Genomic DNA, 5,584 nt, shown 5'->3' on the forward strand with positions numbered 1-5,584 from the left:
TAGTGGACCTGGATTTAAATCTTATCACTGGCACTTACTATCTATGTAACCGTGAGGTAATCAACCTCTCTGGGCCTCAGTTTCCTTGTCTGTAAAATAGAAGGGTTGGACTAAATCAGTAGTGTCCAATGAAAATAAAAATAAATCTTTTTAAGAATTGCATATTGACTTTAAAAAATTAACATTATTTGTGTTTTGCTGTACTTCTATTTATTTTGTTAAACATTTCCAAATTACATTTTGATCTAGTTCAACTTTACTGGGGAATTTTGCAGACCATAAGATCTCCTCAAGTTTGACACATCTAGACTAGATGATACCTAACATTGTTTGAAAATCTATGAGCCTCTGAACTTTAAATTTTAAAAAAAGAACAATGCAACAGATCCCCTGGGAAACTGTCACCTATGATACCTTCATTCCCACTAGGATCCATACATCTGTCTTTTCTTAAAGAAAATTAAGAGACCAAACCCCATATATGAACAAATGAAATCCAGCTCAGATACCCTACAGGAGATGAAAGAGTATAATGAACTGTGAGGACTGTGGTGGGTCATATGTTGCTTCTGATCCATGCACGGAATTTCCAGTGATATTGATTCTAAATGACCCAGAAGGACTGGAGTCTGTGTGTGATCATAAGGACTCAATTCAAATGTTACATCTGAATCCACCTAACACCACAAAGTGGAAAGTGCGTTTCAAGGTCCGTTTAAGCAGCCTCTATAAATGTTGGCCATACTAAAAACACACATGGAGGAGGTCTGTTAAGAAGGTTGCCATGGCAGAGTGCATAGCATAGGAAATAAGACAAAGAGGGGTTGTCACGGAAGCCAGAGAATGTAGGTTTGATGGTTAATCTTCCTCATGATTTTACTAGTGACTTTGGATAAGTCCTGCGTACACTTTCATTTTTCCCCATTTCACTTGCCTCACTTATCTGAAAGTCAGTACTATCCCTAGACTTCTCCACGACTTTGGTGACCATGGTAGCTCTACACTACCAATGCACATCCCAGCTCTCTTATGACTCAGTAGACAGTCTTTGAGAGGTGTTGTGGATAAAATAATCCATCACTATGGGGCCCACCATTGGCATTATACTTTTCAATCCACACATCAATCAACAGGCTTTTATTAAGTGCCTACTTTCTTCCAGGTATTGTGCTAAGCAATGAGGATACACAGGTAAAAATGAAATAATCCCTACTTTCAAGGAATTTCCATTTTTATCAAAGGAGATGAATGTACCTATTTAAGGAAATGAAGAACAAATATATACTGAATATGTATAACAAATACTAGGGAGTTAAAGATGAAAGGCACTTGCAGTGGGAGTATCAGAAAAGGTAAAAAGTAGAAGGTGGTGCATGGGCAAGAGAGATATTCTATGAGACAGAGGTGAGGAAGAAGGCCATTCCAGACATGAAGAACAACTAGTACAAAGGCATGGAAATATATGTGAAACAGAGAGAGCTAATTTGTCTGAATCATAACATATGGCGAAGGGAGAAAATGTTATAATAAGCCTGGAAGGATAAGAGAGGGGCAACTTGTAAAGGGCTTTAAAATATAAACAAAGGAGTTCATGTTTGATCCTAGAGGTGATAGGGAGCTGCCCATGCTTACCGAGTAGAAAAGCAAAGTTTATTTGAGCAGAGAAGTCATTTCAGGGCTTAAGAAAATTCATTTTGGCCACTGTTTAGAAGACAAATTTGAGAAGAGTGACTTAAGGTAGGGAGACCATTTTAAAGGCTGCTATAATTGTCTAGATGAGAGGTGACGAGGGCCTGATCTAGGACAATAACTGTATGCATAGAGAAAAGGGGTATGTAGTAGTGATAGGAATGGCAAGGTATGGCAACTGATGTGGAGGGAGGAAGAGTAAGGTGTTGAAAATAATGCTCAGGTTATGAATCCTTGTGAAACACAAAGATGGTAAGGGAAATTCTCTCTTGTCTCTTCTCAAAAGATAACTGAAAATAATGCAATTACCAGTAAAATGTAAAGAAAATACAAATCCCTTAACATTATATACTGGCAAAGAAATTACTAAATGGGTTTGAGCCATAGGCAGCCTTATAAACAGCTTTTTAAAATGTATTTATTTGTGTATATATTTATTTATTGTTAACATACTTTTCTTCTTAAATCTTTAGTTCCAAATTTTTTCTCCCACCCAGAGAAGGAAAACAAATTATATCAATTATGCATGAGAAATCATGCAAAATATATTTCCATAGTAGCCATATCACAAAAGAAGGAAGGAAAGGAAGGAAGGAAGGAAGGAAGGAAAGAAGGGAGAGAAAAAAGAAAGAAGGAAGGTAGGAAGGAAGGTAGGAAATTATACTTCAATTTGCACTCAGAGTTAGTTCATCAGTTCTCTTTCTGTAAGTGATAGTATTTTTTTTTTCATCATGAATCCTTTGGAATTATCTTGGATCATTGTATTGATCAGAGTAGCCAAGTCTTTCACAATTATTCATCATTACAACATTACTGTTACTGTGCATAATGATCTCCCAGTTCTTTTCACTTCACTTTGTATCAGTTCATATACGTCTTGCCATGTTTTGTAGCACTCCATCAAAATTATATGCCACAACTCATTCAGCCATTCCTTAATTGATGAGTATCCCCTCAATTTCTAATTCTTTTCTACCACAAAAAAGCTACTATAAATATTTTTGTATATGTAGGTCCTTTTCCTTGATCTCTTTGACATACAGACCTAGTAGTAGTATTGCTGGATCAAAGGGTGTGCATAGTTTCATAGTCCTTTGGGCATAGTTTCAAATTGTTTTTCAGAATGTTTAGACAAGTTCACAACTCCACCAATAGTTTATTAGTGTACCTATTTTCCTTCAAACCCTCCAGTATTTGTTATTTCTGATGTGTGAGGTAGTTCTTCAGAGTGGTTTTAATTTGCGTTTCTCTATTCAATAATAATTTAAAGTATTTTTTTTCATGTGACTGCAGATAGCCTTTATTTCTTCCTCTGAAAACTGCATGTTCATTTCCTTTGACCATTTGAGGAATGGCTCTTATTTTTATAAATTTGACTTAATTCCCCATATATTTGAGAAATGAGGACTTTACCAGAGAAACTTGCTGCAATTTTTTTAATATTGCTTCATTGTCTATAGCACCCTTTTTAGCAAAATGTAGTTTCCCTGATTATCTCTTTTAATTAGGTCTCTTCACTTTTGCTTTGTCTGAGATTTATTATTACTACCTCTGCCTTTTTTACTTCAACTAAAGCATAATAGATTCTGCTTCAGCCACTCTTTCTGTGTGTGTTTCTGTTTTAAGTGTGCGTCTTGTAAAGAACATATTGTTGAATTCTGGCTCTGAATCCACTCTGCTATTTGCTTCCATTTTATGGGTGAGCTCATCCCATTCACATTCACAGTTATACTTACTGTGTATTTCCCTCCATCCTATTTTCTTCTGTTTATCCTTCTATTTCTTCTTCTCCTGACCTTCCTCAAAGTCTATTTTGCTTCTGACAACTGCCTCCTTTTTTATCATCCCCCCAATTTCTTTTATCTTCTTCCCCACCTATTTTCCTATTGAGTAAACTAGATTTCTATACCCAACTGAGTTTGTGTGTGCATATATACATATATACATACACATACCCACTATTTTCTCCTCCACTATAAAATGTTTTCCTTGCACAGCTCTTTCATACAAGAAATTTTCTGTTCTACCAGTCCCTTTCCCCTTCTCCCAAAGCATCTTTCTTTTTCATCCCTTCATTTTTTTTATATCATCTCAACATAATCAACTCACATGTATGCCCTGTGTCTATGTAGATACCTTCTAACTGCCCTAATAATGATAAAGTTCTTAGGAGTTACACATATCAACTTCCCATATAGGAAACCTTTATGATTATTCTTTCATGTTTACCTATTTTATGCTTCTCTTGAGTCTTGTGTTTAAATGTCAATACATCTCCTTATTATCAACCAAATAAAATATAAATTTATGACTCAAACATGAAAGGTCCTTAAGTATTTAGATCCAACTTACCTGAGCTCTCTTATTTTTTCTTACTTTCTTTCACAGAGTTTCCATCTTATCCAAACCAGTCATTCTCCATCCTCCCTCCATTTTTGTCCTGCTCTTTCCTATATCATGACTTTGCTTACACCATCCCACATACCTGGAGTGGACTCCTTCACCCTAAACCATCTCTCAACACATCTCTATCCATTGAATCCCTGTGTTACTTCAAGGCCCACTGCCTCCATGAATCCTTCTGTGACATAGCTCCAGGTATATGTAATCTCTCCTTCCTCAAATTTCTCATATATTGCCACCTTATTTATCCTTCCCTTCTTTCAATTATTTATAAATTCATTGCTCCTCATTAGATTTTAAGGTCCTTGAGAAAAGGGTCTGCATGTCATCCATATATCCCAAATCTAGTATACTACTTTATATATTATACAAGTTAACTGTCACACACCCTTGTATAGAAAAAAAAAAACAATGTTAGTTAATATTGTTGACCTTAGAGGGAATTGGAATTTGAGGGAATGCCCATCATTTGGGGAATATTAATGTAATGTAATACTACTATGCTATAAGAAATGATGAGCAAGCAGATTTCAGAAAAACCTAAAAAGATTTACAAAAACTGATACTGAGTAATTGAGCAGAACCAGGAGAACACTGTACACAGTAATAGCAACATCGTGCAATGATCATCCATGATAAACTTTGTTCTCAGAAATACAATGATTCAAGACAATTCCAAAAGACTCATGATGGAAAATGCTATCTACATTCAGAGAAAGAACTGATGGAGTCTGAATGCACATCAAAGCATAGTATTTTTACTTTCTTAGTTTTTTGGTGATTTTTTCCCCCTTTTGTTCTATTTCTTCTTTCACAACATGACTAATATGGAAATAGGTTTAACGTGATTACACATATATAATCTATATCACATTGTGTGCTATCCTGGGGAAGAGAAAGAAGATGGAGGGAAGGAGAAAAAATTGGAACTCAAGATCTTATGCAAATAAATGTTGAAAACTATTTTTACATGTAATTAGAAAAAATAAAATACTGTTTACATGTTTAAAAAACTAAAAATGTGCTGACAGTCTATTGCCTTCCTGTCCCCACTACTTAGCTATACTACTTTCCCTACAGCGCTAAAAGGTCTCCAGAGCAATTTAAAAATCCAGAATAATGATATTCTTTAATATCCTCTATAAGCCTATCCAACTTCTTGATAATCTCATCCAGGTCATATCCATAAGTCATACCAAACCGCCTCATCCTGATATGTGGCATATATTTGTTTTCTATCTATAACAGACAGACTTCGGTGAACATTTTTTATCTAAGAAATAATTTGGCATCATATGTGCTCAAACTGTGTTTCTTCCACATGACACACACACAAAACTATCAAATGTCATAGTCATAGTCACAGGTATTTTAGCTGAAACAAACTTCAGAAATTACTAAGTCCCTTTAATATATAAGATCGTAAATTCCAATCTAGAAAGGACTAGGCAGAGGGTTTTAACTGAAGGTCCATTGGACCCCTAAAGGGCTT

The sequence above is a fragment of the Phascolarctos cinereus genome, unplaced genomic scaffold (genome assembly GCF_003287225.1).
Source record: "Phascolarctos cinereus isolate Bilbo 61053 unplaced genomic scaffold, phaCin_HiC Scaffold_5;HRSCAF=322, whole genome shotgun sequence".
Classification (NCBI taxonomy): Eukaryota; Metazoa; Chordata; class Mammalia; order Diprotodontia; family Phascolarctidae; genus Phascolarctos; species Phascolarctos cinereus.